Genomic DNA, 22581 nt, shown 5'->3' with positions numbered 1-22581 from the left:
TTTAATCGAACAGTTTAGTCGAGTAGTCCAGTAGAGTACCTGAATCGAACAATCTAGTCGAGCAGTCGGGTCAAGCGGTTCAGTCGAGCAGTTAAGTCGAACAGTTGAGTCGAGCAGTTCAGTCGAGCTGTCGAATCAAACAGTTAAGTCGAGCAGTCGGGTCAAGCGATTCTAATAGTCCAATCTAGTAGTTGAGTCAAGCAGTTCATTCAAGCAGTCGAGTCGAGCAGTTGAGTCGAGAAGTCCAGTCGAGCAGTTGAATCGAGCAGTTGAGTCGAGCGTCGAATCGAACAAGTGAGTCGAGCAGTCTAGTTGAGCAGATGAATCATGCTGTCCAGTCAAGCAGTCCAGTCGAGCAGTCGAATCGAACAGTCCAGTCGAGCAGTTCAATCGTGCAGTTAAGTCGAGCAGTCGGGTCTAGTAGTAAGTCAAGCAAATATGTCATGCAGTCAAATCGAGCAGTTAAATCGAGTAGTCCACTCGAGCAGTTAAATCGAGCTGTTCAGTCAAGCAGTCAAGTCGATCTGTCCAATCAAGCAGTTGAGTCGAGCAGTCGAATCGAACAACTCAGTCGAGTAGTTCAGTTAAGCAGTCCAGTCGAGCAATCAAATCGAGCAGTCTAATCGACCAGTCCAGTCCAGCAGTCTAGTCAACCAGTTGAGCAATCGAGCAGTCCAGCAGACGACCAGTGAAGTGACTGAGGATAGAACTCATTGCTACGAAAACATGATGTCCTGTCAGGGGCCTGTTTTTAATTAGGGGAATGTCGTCGTGGTTGGGCCACGTTTTTGGAATTCACCCATAACTTTCGTTTCAAGGAATTCTGGAAATCTGAATACATCGCTGCAAAGGTCTAATAATAACCTATATTTCCGGAAAATTTTGAACTGATTGCTTGAAAAATAAAAAAGTTATAGGCATTTACGTGAAGACAAAAAATGTTGTCATAGTCGGGCCATGTTGTACAGGTTGGGCCACTGCAGAAAATCTAAGATATACGTATTGAAATTCTATATAGGGACATGAAAAGAATGAATTCGGTGAACAACGGCTCATATAGATACAAATACCCTATTTTTAATTGCATTTTTGCGAAATTTTGGCGATCTTGTAAAATCAATATTGCTGAATCGCCTTTTCCGAAGTGTACACCTACAATGAAAAGAACAACAAAAATCTAGGTTTTTATCGTATTAATTTTGCTATTAATACTATTTATTTATTTACTATTGCTATTTATTTCATCACATTTTAGGTGACTGACATTCTGTAGCGTTTATTGCGTTTCTGCGCTTAAAATTATGGTGGCCCAACCATGACTTATCAAGTGGCCCGACCTTTACAAATAGCGCTATTCTAGTATTTCACCTTAGCCTTCCCAAACACTTTTCTGGAGGGGATTTTTCTATAGTCTTCGTGTGCAGCACAACACACTTCATACATTTTCAACATTTATCTCGATAATTGCATTTCATGAGTCATTTCTTGAAGAGAAGTTCATTGCGCCTGGAAAACTTTTTTTGTAAGATTTAGTCACTGAATTCAGTATGGGTGTTTTGAATACACGATTGAAACTCACAATATTGTAAAAAGTTAGCTATCACAGTAAGAAGTTTTTCAATGGTTGTATCAGAGATATCATGAGCTACTAAAACTGTAAAATCGTGATGTTCCGACCATAACAGTGGCCCAACGATAACCACAATACCGACCCGATAAGCATTTATGACGTCCTGTCAGAGACCTGGTTTTCGATACAGACATAAGCCTCTTATATAAAAAGAAGAAGATAGAATAGATTGACGTGTTCTGCAAAATTTTGAAGCATATTATTTCAAGAAATTTTGATGAAGCCAGTAACCTTCTATCTCTTCAACAAAGATAGAATAATCCTAATCCTCATATATGAAAAATCGTTAAAAACAGTTTTGGCTGTTTATGTAGCCATTGTATGACTTTTTCTTGTTTTACCAAGTTGCACAAATAGAAAAAATACACAACATTGTAGAATATAGTATACCGTGTTTAAGAATTGTAGAACTTTTAATATAAAAATCCCCTAATTTTGATCCCGAATTACTTCCCCAGGGAATCAGAATAGTTTCATGCAGACTAAATCATGTTTAAAGGCACAAAAGTTAACCAAAATTTCCAGGCTGACCAAATCGGGATAAAAAGTTGATAAAATCGGGGGTAGACAAAATCGGGAGCTGACAAAATCGGAACATTACTGTATGCCTAAGGTAAAAAGTAAAAGGTAAAAATCTTAAATTAAAAGTCATAATTCAAAAGTCAAAACGCAATTTAAAAACCAAAGGCCCGCACAAATCAGAAGTCAAATAAACATTCTACATTTCAAAATCAAGAGTTTAAAGACAGAGATCAACGTTAAAATTTGGATTTAAATTGAATTACCGATAAGCATTTATGACGTCCTGTCGGAGACCTGGTTTTCGGTACAGACATAAGCCTCTTATATAAATAGAAGAAGATAGAATAGATTAACGTGTTCGGCAAAATTTACCTGCATTGAACCTAAAAATGCACTTCAAATCGGACTTAAAATGGAACATGAAATTAAATGCAAAAGTTTACCTCCATAAGTCTTAATCTTGCCACACTGATGAGGATTACAAGTCATAACTGAAATACCTACCTAAATATCTGTGAAAATCACATTTGTAGTATACTTGAACGGAGTTTCTCCAAATTTCTCTCGTTTACTGAAATTGTACTTGCCAGTGGACTTGAATTAGGCATGGAATTGAACTTAAAATAAAATTTTAAAATTTTTTCTCAAAAATGAACTTAAAATTAGAGTTGAATATTTTCAAGCCAAATTTCGGCCTAATTATTGGTATAACGCGGTTCTTTATTTTGTCATAATCTTTAGCAGCACTAACGCCTAAAGGTTCGTTAATCTAATTTTCTGAACATTTGAAAGAATCAGGGACCGAAACGGTTACATTTTTCCTGTACATTTGCCAGTATGCAATGCCATGTCGTAATCCCAGCCAACACCGTCGCTTCGTAATGTTTCTGCATCGAGAGAGCCTATCTCTTGATGTGTTGAAACTAGCTGGAATACGTACATGATAATAAGCAAACATTTTTATTTCACTGTGACCAGTCGAAAAAAATGTCACAGTATAGAAGTGACAGGCATTCGCCGCTTTTTGCTTACAGTTGTAGCTGGAATAGTATGGACAAGCAATAGAGAATAAGGTGTAATTATTGATGCGTTTTTACCTGAAATTTATGTAATGAAAATTGTTGAATTTTTGCACGGTTTTGTGGTTGATCACTACTTTAAAGATCTTGTAAGAATAGATGCAGTAGAGTTCGTTTTCAATTTTGGGAACGGTCTTCTTTGAATCCGCATTATTTGGGGAAAAGCAGTAGACATACGAATGAAGCAGCAAACGAGAATACTAAAAACCACTACACCTTTTGTCATTCATGGTGCTAGAATGTTGAAGCGTGTCTCTGCCGCTCCGAAATGTGTACGACATGACGAGCAAGCGATGTTATCGTTATTCTGGTATTTCTTCTCGGTGCGGTCATGACTGGTCGCAAGAAATAATATCAAATCTCTTCAGATTTTGGTCATCAACCAGTACATTTTATGTCCCTGGAAAGAATTGTCACGCATTTTTGGAAAAATAGTGACATGCGTTAAATAACGCAACTACTATCAAACCGAGCGTAAATCATTGCTGAGCATGAGGTTGTCTTGGTGATAGTTTTTCGAACAGTACAATGTCGCATATTCTGTTTCTAATATGCACCTTAAGAAAACATCTAAGATTCTTGTTCAATCTTACAATCCGACAATTTCGTACATTAAAACCTACTCGTTATGAAGATGTTGAAACTTTAAGACTACATTCAAAATAAATTCGGACAGGTACTGATAAATAGCACTCCTTTGCAAGAACGACCAGCAATTTGTCGAACGCCAACAGTAAACTTTAATACTACAAGTTAATTGCAGACCATTTACTATAACTTACAATTAAACTGTACCCGATCGACACGCCATGACGGTACAAAGTTTGCCTGTCTGAAATCAAAATCTACATTGAAAGTACCAAACAGATGTTTAAATATACGTTTAGCACTTGCGCTATAAAATCTAAGTGACTCTCGAGTGCTTATCCCGGCTCATCCGGCTGGACCATCTGTGTGTCGCTGGGAAACGCCCACTTTTGGATTGCAGCATCTCTCCCGTCCGATATGTGCCTGCGGCCTGCCTCCCTTGTGGGTACACAAGCCATGAATGACGCAAAACGCAAAACCCGGCACATTCCATCTATCACACACACGGGTCGCTCAAACATGTGCCGAAATCGTTCCGATTGGGTCAAGAAAGGGGCGGTAAGGAGGGGGGCGGGGGGTCATGTTGCTGCGGTAACCGTAATCGTATGGTGGCAAAAAAAGTTCGGTACGATTTACGTCATTTCGATAGACAGTGGCAACTTTCATCTACCATGTTGGTCAAATTTAAGCTCTGATTATTTATTTTTTGTATATAATTTTTCGGGTTAAGTTTAAAATCAAATTGGAATACGTTTATAAATCAGAAAGGATTTAATCGATAAATATATCATCATAGGGGCAAACAAAACAGTTTAATTTTATCCAAATATCCCACCATTCTACACAGCTTACATGCGCCAATCGGACGGTTGATTGATGTTCTGTTCCATGTGCACATGCAGATTCGTGATGCGCGGTAAAGGAACCAGTGGAAACAGGGGACAGCTCGAGCGTTGAAGATTTTTTTATTACAGTTCTGAAAATCGACAAGTTAGTTGAATATAAACACAATAAAAGAAGGCGTGAAAGAATCATTCAAACTAGCCCTTTATTGTAAGTTTGTTTGTAACTTTTAAGTTAATTGAGACTTATTATAAGCAAAAACATTTCAGACCGAAAGGGCAAAACAAACAAAAATCCTATCCGCAGATGTTTCCTTTCATTGCTCCAAAAGGAAGAAAATTTACCGTGTGCCACTAGCAACACCATTCAGCCCGTACTCTCCGCACCAGGCAGGGTGCACTCGCGTGATCTTATAGCCACTACCGGTCACCGGTTCGATAGATAATCGAATTTATTTATACTGAATTTCTTCTCTAATGAGCTTCACTGTTTGTAATCAATGTGGCAGCTCTCGCCGTGCGCCGATTGAGAACGGCGGCCGTTCGGGTCGGGATTTCGTACAGGAATACGAATCACAACGAATTAATTGGATGCAAATGTCCAAACCGATCAGTCAACGACGAGCAGTCATGGCGCCGATAAGGAAACCTACATAGGCGTGTGTGTATGTGGCTAGGTTGTAAAAATTATAACACAAGATCATTTGAATACTACATTTTAATGCGCGGTAGATTATTATCGTTATCGGAAAAGTGAGTGGGCAAACAAATTGGATGATAGCGTGCATTTCATTTTTGCAATTCAAATGATTTTATTATTTAGAATGGTGCAACAAATAATGAATATCCGACACTCCAATTATATTAAAACCAGAATTTTACAAAAAACAAAAAGCTTTGATAGCATAAAATATCAAAAATCAATATAACAAAATATGTTGAAACATTTTACACTACAATCGAAAGTTTAAACATATAATAGATCGTATGAATAAAACAGTTTACTTTGCTTTTCCCGTTTAAATCGTATGGGAGCACTTGCTCTATATCTTTTATTCATACGGCCTAATATCTTACGAAAACGGTTATGAAATGGAGAGAGTTACCTGGAAGGGGCGTCAAATCCACGCAGATCTAAGTTAAATGATGACGGTCGATGGCCTTACCCAGAAATGCTTAATGTACTTACTGAAGCAGCTAAGCTAGGAGGTGCGAACTAGAACGCCTGTTCTCCAGGTGAGGGGCGGCTCATACAGCGTCTGTCTCGAAACGGGCGACTGAATATGAAATGCTGTATCCCGCAAGCTATACCTAATTTGGCAGATCCATCAGTGGGATGTAGGTATCGCGACCCCGGTAGTATACCGAAAACTCAATTACCACGAATAACGAAGAAAGAAATTCAAGACGGAACAATCGGTATAGGACACGGCAAGGGACAAGGAAACGGTTAAGATATAATGATTGGAAACTTGGTACCTGGAATGTCCGAACTCTCCATGAACCGGCACGGGCCGGCTTGCTTGCTCGAGAGCTGCATCAACTCGGAGTGGCGATCGCTGCTATTTAGGAAGTTCGGTGGCCAAATTTCGGAGAAAGGGAGTTCCGTGCAGTAGACCATATTGCAGGCACTTCTTTCAAGTACCACATCTACTACAGTGGCTGTAAAAAGCAGAACATGGAGTCGGTTTCGTAGTGTTGGGAAAACAAAAGCAACGAGTTATCCGGTGGAGGCCCGTAGATGACGTGTTGAGGATTAAGGGCAAATTCTTCAACTATAGCCTAATCAACTTATGCGCACCGACAAATGATAAATCCGATGATGCTAAGGACGAGTTTTACGACAGGCCTATGGACCTACGGAGAGTGCCCAAAACACGACGTGAAAATCATCATGGGAGATGCAAATGCGCAGATCGGGAGGAATGAATTCTTCCGTCCAGTCATAAGAAGACATAGCCTTCATCTGTCGACCAATGATAACGGTCTGAGGCTCATAAATTTTGCCGTGGCCAGAGGAATGGCCATCTGTAGCACCTACTTTCCACGTTTGAATATTCGGAAACACACCTGGAGGCATCCAAATGGAGACTCTAGCTCTCAGATCGATCATGTCTTGATTGACGATCGACACTTTTCGGATGTTATCGATGTACGGTCATTTCGAGGACCAAAGATCGACTCTGACCACTATCTCGTAGTGAGTAAGATTCGCGCAAGGCTGTCGAACACGGCGAAAGCTCGCATTGAGAGGACGCTGCGTTTCAACATCCAGCGGTTAACGGCAGACGGCGTAGCAGTGGAGTACGCCAGGAAGCTTGACCAACGAATCGCAGAACAGCAGGTAGAAGGAGAAGATATAAATGGGCTGTGGAGGAACATCCATGGTGCCATCGAAATCGAAACAGCTGCGAGAGAGGTGGTAGGCACGACGCGCGGAAGACGGCGTAACAACTGGTTTGATGCCGAATGCCAGAGAGTGACAGATGAAAAGAACCAGGCCAAGAGTCGCATGCTCACTGCGGCAACGCGTCAAAACAGAGAGAGGTACAGAGAGACTAGAGCTGCGGAAAAAAGAATCCATCGTCTAAAGAAACGCGAGTACGAGGAGCACGTCCTCGCCGGCACAGAGGAGCGATACGCCAGCAACGACACACGGCGTTTCTATAAAACGGTGAGATGCAGGAATTTTGCCATGCCTGTGATGTGCGATGATAGTGCTGGCAACCTGCTTACCGACAAAACGGTGGTAGCAGCCAGGTTGAAGGAGCACTTTCAGACGCTGTTGAATGGAGAGGTAAATGCAGAGATCAGCAGGGACAGGATAGGAGTTGTAAGCGATGGTCAAGCTGTGGAGCCACCAACACAGGAGGAGGTTAAAAAGGCAATCAGTGAGCTGAAAAACGGTAAGGCTGCTGGGAAAGACGGTATCCCGGCTGAATTTCTAAAAGCGGGGAGCGAGCTGTATGAAGCAATTCACCGGATCATTGTCAGGATCTGGGAGGAAGAGCAAATGCCGGAGGAGTGGTTGGATGGCCTCATCTGCCCAATTTTCAAAAAAGGGACATCGACTGGAGTGTAACAACTATCGAAAATTATTTTGTAAAACACAAACCAAATCAAATTCTATGCATAATTTTGAACAAGTTTGCATATACAGTAATGTTCCGATTTTGTCAGCCCTATGTTGAGACTTCTACTAAAAATTAAATTTTAATCTTCAATTCGTCAACCGAAAGCTCAATGAACCGGGCACAGCACCTTGGTCCACAACCTTTTTTGGCGCGCATTAGCTTTGAGTGGGAAAACTTGGTTTTAAGCAGGCTTTATTCTCGGTTTCTTGCTCAGCAGATGCTCATTTGACTGCAGCGCCTCAACTAAACAGAATTCGAAAAAGTAGTGTAAAGGGCAATTGTGGAGCTAAATATTGTCTACATTATTGTTGAAGAAAGTATAGTTTTTTTTTTATTTTTTTTTTTTCTCTAATTATCCCTCCGCTCTCCCCCACTCCAAAAGCTCTCTTGAGCCCCCTGGTAATGGACACTCAATACTCAACCTTACACTAAACAAGAAAAACAAAATTTAATTGGTTGAGAGCAGATCAAAATATTATGATTAAATTTAATATTAACTAAAAAACAAAAAAAAATTTTAACATTGAAATAATATATGTGCTTCTAGTGGATTTAGTATCCTTTTAAAGAAGCACAGCATATTGAACTATTTACGAATTATATTTAAATGACGATTATAACAAAACTACTCAAAGCAAAAACATATTGAACAATAATACTAAAGGAAATAACAAATAGAAAGAGAAAGAAAAGAAAGAAAAAGCATTTAAACTTATTACATATATATATATTTATTTTTAAATTATTAGTTGCGCCATTTGATCTCTCAAGTATTGTTTGACATTAGTTTTGAAAGATGAAGCATTAGTCATTCTTCGAAGATGCATAGGTAGCCTATTATATTTGGTAGGACCTATAAAAGAAATCCGTTTTTCACTGAAGCTGGAATGCGTATGAGATCTCGAAAGGTAATTAATTTGCCTTGTGTTGTGAATCCGAGGTGCTATATCTATTGCTAGATTGCTAGATTTTATCTTTTGTATTTACGGCGCTATGCGATCGCTACCCCGTTGGTAGCAAAAAGAGCGCTCATTTGGCTACCAACGGGCTAGCAATCGAATAGCGCCGTAAATACAAAAGATTAACCTATACTTTCTTCAACAATAATGTAGATAATAATTAGCTCTGCAATTTCCCTTTACACTACTTTTTCGAATTCTGTTTACTTGAGACGCTGTAGTCAAATGAGCATCTACTGAGCTTAAAACCGAGAATTAGGCCTGGTTTCAATATAACACATTGACGTGTTCTGCAAAGTTTTACAGCATATTATTACAAGAAATTTTGCTGAAGACAGTAATTTTCTATCTCTTCAGGAAAGATAGAAAAACCCTATTTCTCATAAATGAAAAATCGTTAAAATCAGTTTTTCTATTTTAGCTGTTTTTGTAGTCGTTGTATGACTTTTCCTAGTTTTACAAAGTTATACAAATAGTAAAAATACACAACATTTCTGAATATAGTATACCTCTATCTTTGCTTGTTTAGGAACTATAGAAATTTTACTATAAAAATACCCTAATTTTGACCCCGAATTACTCGCAAGAAGGCATAATCTTATTCAAAAACTCTCCCCAGAGAATCAGAATAGTTTCAAGCAGGCTGAAATGTTTTATAAATTATGTTTAAAAGCACAAAAGTTAAACAAAGTTTATAGGCTGACTAAATCGGGATAAAAAGTTGATAAAATTGGGAGCTGACAAAATCTGAACATTACTTAATAAACTTTTTTCAGTTTATAATTTTTATCATGGTTTTACAAAGTTTTTTCATTCAGTGTAATTTTTTCCTATAAATACACTTAATTTCCTACAACTTTTCCTTTGACGTTATTTTGATCAAATAAGTTGTTTTCAAGATATGATGTTCTGAAAAAGTGTAAACTCATTTCTAAATTTCTTCTTCTTCTTCAGCATAGAGCCGGGATGGCTCGTGCTGTTTCAAGCACTCGTCTCCATTCAACTCGGTCTTGGGTCACTCGTCGCCAATTGCCTAGTCGTAAATCGCTTACGACCTGATCGAGCCATCTTGCACCGTTGGGCCCTCCTGTTCCTGGTGCCGGTGGGTTTGTTGAAGAGGACTATTTTCGTCGCACTGTCGTCCGGCATTCTTACGACGTGTCCGGCCCCCCGTAGCCTGCTAACTTTCGCTAGATGTACGATGGGAGTCTCCCCAAGCAGTGCCTGTAGCTCGTGATTCATACGCCCCCGCCACTCTCCGCTTTCAGTTTGTACTCCGCCAAATATCGTCCGCAGCACTTTCCGCTCGAACACGGCAAGGACGCTAATATCCTCCGTGAGCAGCGTCACGGCTTCAAGTCCATAAAGAACTACCGGTCTAATAAGGGTATTGTACATTGTTAGCTTCGTGCGGCGGCGTATGCTTCCTGATCGTAGCGTTTTACGAAGGGCAAAGTAGGCCCGATTTCCCGCTTGGATGCGCCGCTGGATCTCCTTACTAGTGTTGTTGTCCGCGGTCACCAGCGATCCCAAATACACGAACTCCTCTACCACTTCTAGTTCGTCGCCGTCAACGGTTACCGTCCGTGGGAGACGCGCGTTTGTTTGCTATGAGCCTCTTCCTCTCATGTATTTGGTCTTCGACGCATTTATTTTTTGCCCATTTCTCCTAGACTCTGCTTTTAGTCTGGCGTATATTGCCTCTGCCGTCGCAAAGTGCCTCTCGTTTCGATGCCCACTCGTCAGATCACCCTCTCAAGAGCGATGTTGAACAGCATGCAGGATAAACCGTCACCTTGTCTCAACCCTCGCCGCGTCTCGAAGAGACTCGAGAGTGTAACAGGATCTGGGAGAGTACCTTGTAGGCGGCGTTTGCCAGCGTAATACGGCGATAGTTGCAGCACTCTAGCCGATCACCCTTTTTTAGATGGGACAAACCACTCCTTCCATATGGTCAGTCCCGGCGTAGTGGTTAGCATTCACGCCTCTCACGCCGAGGACCCGGGCTCAAATCCCAAACCCGCAGAAGTCACGAATGACCTAAGCTGTTAAAGTGACTCTAATCTAACAAAAAAAAACTCCTTCCATCTATTCCTCCGGAAGCTTTTCCTCCCCCAAATCCTTGAAATAACCCAGTGTAGAACCTTTGCTAGCGTTCCTCCGCCATGTTTATAAACCTCTGTCGGTAGGCGGTCCTTCCCAACGGCTTTATTGGTCTTCAGCAGCCCGATTTCTTGTTTGACTTCTCGGAGATAAGGTGCTAGGACATTACTATCTTCCATGGGCGCTCCTAGGGTAATTTCCGTTCCGCCTCCTTCTGCGACTTCGCCATTGAGGTGTTCATCGAAGAACTGCTTCCATCTGTCAACCACTTCGCGCTCGTTTGTGATTAGATTCCCTCCCTCGTCCCTACACATGTCAGGTTTCGCCCTTCCGAGTTTGGTCCACCTTCTCATAAAACTTGCGCGTGTCATTAGCTCGGAATAGTTGCTCTAATTCTTCACGATCTCTGTCCTCCTCCTGGCGCTTTTTCCTTCTCAGGATCGTGGTCAACTGGTTCCTAGCTCGTCGGTATTTGGCCAGGTTCTCTCTAGTGGCAATACTTAGATAATTTTTCCAAGCAGTTTTTTCCCCTCCACCGCTTGTTGGCATTCCCCATCAAACCAATCATTTTGTGTGCTCCGAGGCTTAATACCTAGTGCGGTTGCGGCCTCTCCGATGGCCGAGCGTATTATGCCTCAACCGTCTTCGAGGTTTAAAGCACCTAACTCCTCGGAAGAAGGCAGTTCTCGGCAGCTTGTGGGATATCTAGCTGCCTGATGTTTAACCGAGGAGGATTGCTTTGACGTGTCCGGTATACGGTGGACAGCTTTGAGCGCATATGTACTGCTAGTAGATAATGGTCAGAATCAATATCCACACCCCATCGGGAGCGTACGTTCGTGATGTTAAAGAAAAATCGGCCCTCTATGAGAACGTGGTCAATTTGGTTCATTGTATGTTGATCAGGTGATCTCCAGGTAGCTTTGTGGATATCCTCGCGCAGGAAAAAGGAGCTTCGGATCACCAGGCCTCGGGAAGCTGCGAAGTTTATACATCGTTGGCCGTTATCGTTCGTGTCGGTGTGCAGGATATGGGGTCCTACCACCGGTCTATACATTTCTACCTGAGCAATTCTAAATCGGCCCTTTTAAAAAGTTACTCTTGACGAAAAACATCAAGTTTGGTGGAAAATGAGTTCTTGCGTGGTACCCAACACATCAGGAAAATTTCATTCCAATCAAAAATAGTCGCGTCAAAAATGGTTTTTTTCAGCGTTTTGAGCTGGAATTGCTCTATTGCAAGACTAATCACTGAAACTGCGTGGCGGGTACAGCTTGATTTAAAACTTGACAGACTATATATATATCAAATCTTTTAAATCTATCAAAATTTTCTTGAAATATTTCAAATTTTTGTTATTGTTCTGCTTTAGCTTTTCTAAAAATTTTAATCAAGTTTTCCCAAATTTTTATAAATGATTTTGTAAATTATTATAACTGTAAAGTAAACATAATTACCAAATTGTCAATTTTATATATAAGTTTAACAACTCACTACTTAGGCTTTAGGTTATGAAAGAAGATAGGCCTCCAACCAGTCACAACAACCACCAGTTTTTAAGAACTAATCGCATGGAGAGAAAACTGCCGTTCTATCTCTAAAAGTGCTGGCTAGGCTATATGATGCTTGCCGTCAAACATTCTTGTCTGGTCAGACACGTGCCCCAGCGTGGAAATAAATATGAATATCATTTAGAAATGAATAGTTTCATGATGAAATTCCATTTTAAAACACTTACTAATTATAAAACAGCTTTAGCGATATAAAAGCATTCTCAGCATGAAATATCAGCTGGAAAGAATAAGGAGCGTTGATTTTCGACAATCTGGAAATACTTTAACCTAACACCGAATACCTGAAGTATGACTCATCTTGATCCAGTAATCTGCATTGTAACCTTCTGTAATGAGGCTATACAATCTTTGCAATTTTACAAATGTGTCTACGTGACCTCTCGCAAGTAACTTTGCAATTAACTAAAATTATCCAATACTGCGTAGTTTTCATGTTCTACGAGGTACAAGCATAACGAGTTTATTCATTCTTCATAGAAGTACTTAAACATAAATTATTACCTTTCTCTTTCCACGGAGTCTCAATATGCAGATCCTTTCACTCACTAAAATAAACAGCAAAGCAGTATGTTACGTTTTCATCGGACACAAAACTGGCAAGCTTCGTTACGCTTGAATAAACAAAACTACACATTCTTCATATAATTTCATTACCACTTTGCGCTTCTCCACTTTTAAATTTCTTTACTCATTTCTTTTCATTCAAGCTGAATAAAACTGAATAAATTATTTAATTTTTTGCCATCATGCCATCATCATGTTTTCTACTGCCAAAAAGCCGAACACCACTTAGACTTGGATTGGAATGCTAAACAACACACAGTTTTTTTCGCTTTTATTATTTATCACATCTGGCGGTGCGGCATCGAAATTTATACTACTATTTACTCGATTTTTCTTCGCTAATTGAATCCAAATCACTGCACACACCCACTAACCTTCGCATAATGATCACTTTATTTTTTCTCTATCGGGAAATGATTCATCGAGTGATAATTCAATACCAGTTTGTGCGTCAATTCGCCCCTAAAATGCTCCAGCCTCAATTATCAATCGATCGTTCAATTTATTTTTCATTTCCACTTTTTGCAACCGCTGGCGTTGGGGCTGGCTGGCATCGCACCATCATCGTACTTAGCAGTCATCGATAAAGGCGTGATTGGCACCTGCATTCTCGATCGACCCATTCACAATTAGCCCCCTTTTGCGGTAAGCCACGTTACCCGTCCCGCTCTAGCAGCATACATACGGTCCAACCGAAGGTCATGCGATCGCCGTCAATCATCGCAACCGACGCGAAATCCGATCAAGTGATTTGAGGTTGAGATTCGAGAATCGATGCGGTGAGGTGAATCGAAGGAAACCCGCCCGAACCGCGAACGAGTGTCGAATGTTTTCTGCGGTCTAGGTCTATTATGGGATTTCGTATCACTTAGTTGCAATCGCTGAGCTCGCTCTTGCTGCTGCTGCTGCTGCTACTATAATGCTATAATATGCATCCGTGGCCGGTTGAAACGCCGATCGGATGCGATGCTATACGAGACAGGCAGGATGTGTGTCGTTCTGCCGCCGCTTTTCAGTCGATCGTGAATTTATGCAAATAGTGCAGAACTACCGCGAACCGGATCACCTAGAACAAACGAAAAGAATGTGTTTGAATGTTTGATATGGCAATAGCTGAAAATAACAAAAGAAACATAAAAACTCGTATAAGACACAGGACAACACTCTTAAAGATTTTAAAAATAAATAAAAATTAAATATCGACAAAATCAAAAATTGAAAATTTTCAAAATGTCAACTAGACTATATTTATCATTTAAAACGCAAAACAATTAAGTCACGGGGAAACTCCACTTATTTTCCAGTACTCCACTCCAGCGATCGTCAACACTATACTGTTCAGGAGCTGGACAAACACAAATGTCACTAACCTTATTTGAACAACCGGGCGCTAATTCACTGCCACAGACGTAACGAGAGTCCGCCGCGTCTGTCTCGGTAGGCCGCAAAACACATCATCAAAAGTAACAAGAGCAAAAGCAAAACAAACCCACAAACTCCGCTTAGAACGAATTTCCACTTCGTCTCGCTTTCTTTATCGCACCGCAACGATCTTCAACTTAAAACAATTCCCAAATAGCCGAATAAGAAGCATGAAACAAGTGGTAGGCAGCTTTTATTATTTCATCAGCGTCGATTGAGTTCTACTTTTATGCTGCCCCACGCGACGAACGCCCATGAATGTGCGCATAGCAAAACACCGAAGCACGGTTGGAATTGGAAGTGGTTGGTAGCACAAAGCAAAAGGATTTCCCTCTTGCCGCGGTGGAACAACTACCGGAATGCCCCACGTGTGGTCCGAAGTAGGCCGAACGGTCCCGCAGCAACCCTGAGTGTCCAATTAGTGAATGAACAAGCGGATTGCGCGGTTGAAATGCGGGCGAGTAAACACGGCGAAACGCGACGTAACACCGATCGGCTAACGTCTGCTACGATCGAACGCGAACGATCAACTGGAGCTCGACTGGACTAGTGGACTCTAGCTGTGGTGGAGCTGCTGTAGTGCAACAGCTCTCGCCTGTTTGGTTTTGGCGATCGTGTGCTTAAGCTCTAAAAGCTCCGCGAGGATGTGGCTCAGCTCTCTCCTATATAGATGTTTGCTATTCTGTAGCAACGGACTTTTGAAACCCCACGTGGTTGCAGCTTATGTTGGAATGTGGCCGTTGTATAGGCATAAGTACATACGAGGTATAAAGTCGTAAACTTAGCTGCAAGTGGCACGCCACACGCTTGTATAGGGTAAATTAACCAATTGTGGGTGGGGATGGGGTGGTTCCCAGTTGGCTTCGAGGTATGACACTGGCCTAATAAGCCAGTCGTCGTATGTTCGAATCTCGGCTGGGAGAGACTATTAAAGTCAATAGAATCGTAGCAACTGGCCCTGCAATTGTCCTGTACTCTAACAGCTAGCTGCGAAGTATGTCGTATAATAACAGAAGGTCAAGTTTCGACAACGGAATGTAGGTAGCACCTCGGCTTTGCTTTGCTTTGGGTATTTAAGCGCTTGAGTTGTCTTCTTTTATAAATTATTAGAAACTTAACGGATGACAACTAAAATTTTGGAATTTTTTTTTCAACCTGTCAAAAAAAGACCAAGATACATGAAGATCTGATTTACCGAAATCAAAGATACATTATCCATTGTTGAAAAAAATTAGTGTACATTTGAAAACGGTCCGTGATCGGCTGTTCGGTGAAGCTTCCGTTTGACGTCGAAACAGAAGCGTTGTACGGCAGTCATGTCAACTTTGCGAATGCATCTCTTGATTCTACCAATCAACTGTTTGCAATTTGTGGTTCTCCAGTTATTTTTGTACACCAAGGAACAAAATCACCAAGGTCAAAATCACGAAGAAATCTTCGATTGGGAGCACTAAGGCAGATTTTTCGGGTTGCGGTTTTTGGGTTTAAATGGGATCGACTGGGTATTCTGGAGCGTTTGTTTTTTTTTGTATAATGCGATGATGTTCTATCCGGCCAAAACACGTATTGTCCATCGGCATGATGTTTTCGTAGAAACGAGATCAAAATTTTCTTCAAGCATTCGTCTGGTGCATCTTAATTGATAGCCAAACCAGAGGGCTTGTTGTTGAAGAAACGAGAAAGAGAACGATGTCCTTCTGCGTCCATAACTTTGGCTGGTCGTCCACTACCTTGCTTGCGAATAGTTGTTGGGCATCTTAGGATATGGTAAACAGTCGAAGCCGCAACATATTCGCTTTTAAAATGTTGTGCCGTATACTTTTTGCCGAGATTTCTGAGGAAGTTCGTAGAAGTGTACAACGCGCTCCAGACATGCTTCTTGTTTCGACGCAATCTGATGACGTCATGTTCATTAAAAGACTTTCACTATTCTGTAAAAAACGAAATAGAATGTTAAACATACATTTAACGTAGGTATACTATCATAAACTTACGTGGTCATCTTCAAGAGCTGCATCTGACTCACTGTGAGTGCTGTGGTTTTCGATCCTTGCTACTCCCCCAGTGATGCCAGATCTACGGATTTATCCGTAGTTATACGGATTTAGGAATTTTCTACGGACCTAAGGATCAAGTGCTCAAATCTACGGATTTTCATAAACTTTGCGTAAAAGATTGAAAGTTTCATTTAGTAGCAAAAACTACGGGTTCGCTACATGCCATGAACAATATCCCGAAAAGCATAACATTATTCTTTCTGAGAAAAAGAAGCGAATAGAATACTTTTCTATATTGAGAGGTGTATTAAAATGGAAGATTTGCTTTATTGCTGTTATGCATATTTCACTTTGACGGCAGATATTTATAGTAATACCACAGAACAGAAGTAGAACCGAAGTCCGAACGATTCGGCGATCAAAACTGGTAACAGAGTCTTTTTTGTTTTTATTTTTCTTTGAGAAGGTTTTCGCATAGAAGCGAATAACAGCAATATAAGCAGAACGCTCGCTGCCAATCGCATAGCAGCTTTCACATGCTTTCGTGTGCATTCGTATGCGTTCGTGTGTTTTCGTGGAAAAAAATGACTCGCTACCGCCAGGTTCGCTAGTATCTGTAGAAAGTAGCATGTACGTGTTTGGATTTCTACTTCCACTTCTGTTCTATGGTAATACTGATATTTTCCTGATTGGAGTACGGTAATCAACGAATTTTGGACCCCATCAGCAGCTTTACATAATAGGGACACTTACAGCAAAATCAAATGCCAGTGTCCAAATTATATACAGCTGCTGATGGGGTCCAAAATAGGTTGGTTACCCTATGACAAAATAGCTAAATATTTTCATTTCTCTTTTTTCCCGCATTTTGGCAGCTCTGTAATATGATTTCTATAGTGCGATAGAACTTCAAACGAATACGGTTGTTCCGAGGTTGTTCTTTATAATCAAGTAGATGAAAGCCTTGTTCTATATATGCACTAATGTTAAATATACTTTTTTACGCGACAAATCCAAGAGTTCGACATTTAATCCGTCAGAAAGCGATGAAAAGATGACTGAAATAAATAGAAAAGGCAACGAAGAGGCAGCGAAAGACAGCGGAATGTTGGCGGAAATGTGAATAGAAGTCAATGGAACTGTGATGAAAAGATGAAAAAATACGATAAAACGACGACAAAAAAATTGCAACAAAAAACACGACAAAAAATGGGGAAGAAACATTTAAAAACTGTCAAACAGGCGATAAAACATGCAAAAAAGCCTACGAATATCCGTCATCAAAAAGACAGCGAAAGACCAACATACAAAAAAAAATAATACAACAATTTTGTTGTCTTGGCAAAAAACAGTACGAAAGATGATAAAAAAATGACAATGAAAACGAAAAAAGGTGGCAAAATGTCATAAAACGAAAATACGATGGAGAGATGACCAAAAGACCACGAAAAGACAATAAAAATATAACAAAGAAATGACATTGAGACGACGAATACGGAGAAATGGCAGTAAAGAGATTACAAAAAGACGACTGGTTCCGAAAAAGCAATGATAATATGACGAACAGACAATGCAAGGTAACGAAAAGACGATGAAAGAACGATGAAACGACAGCAAATAATTGACGAACAGGCAATGAAATGACTGCGATAAGACATGACGAAGAAGTGAAGACAAGCCGAAAGACGACAAAAATACAGTTAAAAGACGTCAAAAAAAACATTACAAACAGCGACAAAAATGCCAAAAAAGCCATACAAAACAACAGTAAATAGATGTAGGCTATAAGTATTGGAGAAATAATTAAAATTCAGCAGAACAGTGACTGGCTATGTCAAAAAAGACACTAATGACGATGCCAAAAATTGTGGCGTTTTTGGCAATAAACCGCCGCAAATATTATCACCGATTTTCACAAAAACTTTCATTAATTGGGCTGTGCTGTGATAGGCAACAGTTCAATTAATGTTCATGTCATCAATTGACTTTATTAGATCAGCCCGATTAAGGAAAGTTTTTCTCAAAATCGGCGATAACCTTAGTGCAATTAACGAAATTTGACTGTATAGTAATAGATTACCATTGTAATTTACAGCTTCACCAGTTTTCGCAGGAATTCGTAATATTTTGTTTATCGTCAGACTTGTGAATATGTGTAGGGTATTGTCGTTATCGTCGGGCCACTGTTATGGTCGGGCCATCACGATTTTACAGTTTTAGTAACTCATGATATCTATGATACAATCATTGTAAAACTTCTTACTGTGATAGCTAACTTTTCACAATATTGTGAGTTTCAATCGTGTATTCAAAACACCCGTACTGAATTCAGTGACTAAATCTTCCAAAAAAAAAGTTTTCCACGCGCAATGAACTTTTCTTCAGGAAATGATTCATGAAATGCAATTATCGAGATAAATTTTGGAAATGTATGAAGTGTGTTGTGCTGCACACGTAGACTATAGAAAAATCCCCTCCAGTAAGGTGTTTGGGAAGGCTAAGGTGAAATACTAGAAAAACACTATTTGTACAGGTCGGGTCACTTGAGTAGTCATGGTTGGGCCACCATAATTTTAAGCGCAGAAGCGCAATAATCGCTAGAGAATATCAGTCACGTAAAAGGTGATGAAATAAAACAAAATTAATACGATAAAAACCTAGATTTTTGTTGTTTTTTCATTGTAGTTGTACACTTCGGAAAAGGCGATTGTATCGATATTGATTTTACAAAATCGCCAAAATTTCGAAAAATGCAATTAAAAATAGTGTATTTGTACCTATATGAGCCGTTGTTCACGGAGTTCATTCTTTTCATGTCTCTATATAGAATTTCAATATGTATGTCTTAGATTTTCTGCGGTGGCCCAACCTGTACAACATGGCCCGACTATGACAACATTTTTTGTCTTCACGTAAATGCCTATAACTTTTTTATTTTTCAAGCAATCAGTTCAAAACTTTCCAGAAATATACCTTATTCTTAGACCTTTGCAACGATGTATTTAGATTTTTAAAATTCCTTTTGAAACGAAAGTTATGGGCGAATTCCAAAACGTGGCCCAACCACGACGACACTCCCCTACATGTGAACGCATAAATAGGAAAGTTTTTCTATTATTCCATAGACAAATTACTCTTTTTATTCATCACTAGCTGATCCGACAAACTTCGTATTGCCAAAAATGAAACTGTGCTGTATGTATGTATGTATGTATGTATGTATGTATGTATGTATGTAGGTAGGTATGTACGTATGTATGTATGGGGGGGAAATCCACCATCAGTTCAAGATCCTGCCAGTATACAATGTGGGTAGACTTACAGTAGATCCAAATTTGATTGTCAATGAAATTGAATGAATGAAATTATGAAATTAATATGGATAAAAATGGAACGAGCTCACCAGCAGTCCTTTGAATCAGATATAGTATCATAATGATGTCATCATTTCAGTTTCCATCAGTCCTACATGGAGGTACAACAACCCAACAATATCCATGTATTTTATTAGCAAGTTTTATGGTCAATGTTTCCATTCTATAGTAGGTGTTTGAAAAGCTAGAACAAAACAAACAAAACCACAATTTTGATATCAGACAGCCGCGATCCGCGCAGCATCGCACCTCCTAGCTTAGCTACTCAATCTTAAGGAAAGAACATTACCGAGTATGACCACGTCGAGCTGCTAGGTAGGAACTTGGGGTGGCTAGAGCAATGTTGGACGCATCTTCATTGCCTTCCCCCTTGCATACCCTCCAAAAATGAAACTGCGCTGTACATAAATCCTGGGTGCTACCCCCCGCAGAGGCCAGTGCTTCCGATGGCACGTTGCTGACAACACTCGTGACCTGCGGCGGTCTCGCCCCGAATCATTTAGTGTTACTATAGATAGTTTCTGGTGGTCTTGTTATTGACTAATGTTTTATGGAAGAGTCTAAAATTTCTCGAATTCGATTAGTTTTTAAGTTACGCAAAAATTTCTGTTTCATTTGTATTTGAGTCCGCCCCCACTACCACAGGGGTGAGGGGTTTCAAACCATCATAAAATAAATGCATGCCTCAAAAATCCTCCACATGCCAAATTTGGTTCCATTTGATTGATTAGTGCTCGAGTTATAAGAAAATTAGTATTTCTGTTGTATGGAAGCCCCCCTCTTAAAAGGGGGAAGGGTCATAATTCCTTTTCTAAAGAGATGAAGGGTTTCCTTCTTCTGTTGGGTACCCTTACCACTGCGTCCATTATTTTGAACTATTGTGGTATGCCTCGTTTATTACTTTTTCTGTACGCTTCAAGCTGACCTATTACTTATTAAGGAAGTAATAGGCTGGTAGCTGAAGCGAGGCAGGTGCCAATCAGAGGTGACTTGGTTATGAACCTTGTAACCCTGATCGGCGACGCAGACCATAACTCCCCTTTTTGAGATATTGCAGTCTGCGTGCTGTTTGTGCTCCGCAATTGCAAAGTAAGTGTTCCGTGGTTAAATATTCTTGTACGAAACCAAGATTCCGAACATAATATTTACTCGGACAATGTCCTGTCGAAGAGCGGTAAGCGTGCTGATATCTCTCTTATTGAGACTCAGCAACTTTTGAGTACCTTAAAGCATAGTATACAGTTCCAAGCGAAGTGAAAATCGAAGCAAGTGAAAAAGCGTGTCTTTTCGCTCGCGGAAAATAAAGACTGTGGATCTCTTCATAATTTCATGAGCTTTCGGTTTACAGTTCATGCGAAGTGAATTGAAGGGTTTACAGTTCGAGCGAAGTGAAAACAAATTTAAAGCCAATGCGGTATTTACAAGTGGAGCAATGGTGCTGCAGTAATTAAGTGTAGCGCAAAACATTATCAATACGTTTTTAAAACCTAAAAATCAGTAATAACGGTTTGGCTTGACGTCTAATTCTACAAAAAATCCACATTGCTCGTTGCGGTATGTTTTTGGAGTCATGAAGTTTTTTTTGCCAATATTAATAAATATTTCTCTTTTTCACACCTGTACACACTCATTGGCTTGAAACGTCAAGTTTTCGCTAGCTGCAGCTTTGTTCACGAACGTAGACGCGCGCGAAAGAAAAGTACCCAAGTGAAAAAGATGTCATCCACAATCTTTAATTTCGGTGGATCACGTTTGTTTACAGTTCCGAGTGAAGCGAAATGCAGTTTTTGCGCTAGTGAAAAAGTTGAACGTTTTGTATGGGATTTTCACTTCGCTCGGAACTCTATACAGGGCTTAATACTCGACGTTATAAGTGGTTAGAATGTTTGAGCGATTGTACGACCATCCAATTCGGCTCTCCCATAGTTTCACCTCACCCTTCAGAGTTGGGGCCATCTCGTCTTTCGACTCACTACGAGTCGGCTTATTGAGGATAGACGAGGAACAGAGTTAGATGTCCCTCTCATATTCTCCCCTCCACCTCATTCGAGTCTTTGTTTTTTCTCCGGCAGAGGGAGCATGCACGGTAAGAAATCGTCCATTGCATCAGTGACCGGCTTGATGCAGCAAGGGCAGATTACTGTGGGGGGCGCCCTGGTACTCCACAGGGTTCGTTGCGGCGAGAGAATTTATAGAACCCCCTCTACCATTCATCCCTCGGCACGGGTCGCGTCACACCTTGGATTAGGGGTTTATCGATTCAAGTTTTTACATAATAGTCATGGATAACAGCTATTAAAACCATCTCCTTTAGGGGCTTTCCGGTTTTGGACCCTCTCCTTTGGTTCCCAGTAGTTATACCTTCTACAAGAACCGTCCTGCAAGCCAAGAGTTTACACTCAACCTTCGAATAAGTGCCCCCTTCTTTGTCCGCATACGACCCTAGTTTCCACCGGTTGTCCGATTTCCACTAAGGAACGTATCCCGGATGGTACCACAAGGAGGTAGAGATAGGAGTTGCTGAATATCCAGGCCAGGGTCTCAATTCACTATAGAAAAAATCCTGCCTCCAAAAACACTCACATGCCAAATTTGATTCCATTTGCTCGATTAGTTCTTTAGTTATGCAGAAATTTGTGTTTCATTTGTATGGCAGCTCCCCCTCTGAGTGGGGGAGATTTCGCTCCACTTGGTCTACAGCCTTTTTACAGCTTTTTCCCTTGTTCGTCGTCTCCATACAAATGTTTCGTCTTTTTAAAACACAATGCGCCTCCAGTGTTCTATTGGCTTATT

The 22581-nt window shown here is 40.4% G+C and overlaps 1 protein-coding gene across 3 annotated transcripts in view; it reads right to left on the bottom strand.

The window, feature by feature from the left end:
• The window catches only part of LOC128744350 (uncharacterized), a 221047-nt gene extending 206173 nt beyond the window's left edge, over positions 1–14874 (bottom strand). Inside the window, exons 1-3 of one of the 3 annotated variants that reach the window (XM_053841275.1) lie at positions 14366–14874; positions 13086–14061; positions 12933–12976 (exon numbers count right to left, since the gene is read on the bottom strand). The gene's annotated coding sequence lies outside the window, so the exon portion shown is untranslated. Of the gene's footprint in view, positions 1–12932; positions 14062–14365 lie in introns of all 3 variants that reach the window. The other 2 variants (XM_053841274.1, XM_053841276.1) reach the window with 2 other exon arrangements.
• Positions 14875–22581: the final 7707 nt, after the last annotated feature.

The sequence above is a fragment of the Sabethes cyaneus genome, chromosome 3 (assembly GCF_943734655.1).
Source record: "Sabethes cyaneus chromosome 3, idSabCyanKW18_F2, whole genome shotgun sequence".
NCBI lineage: Eukaryota > Metazoa > Arthropoda > Insecta > Diptera > Culicidae > Sabethes > Sabethes cyaneus.
Note: the sequence above shows the minus strand (reverse complement) of the source record. Positions and strands in the feature narration are given on the sequence as shown.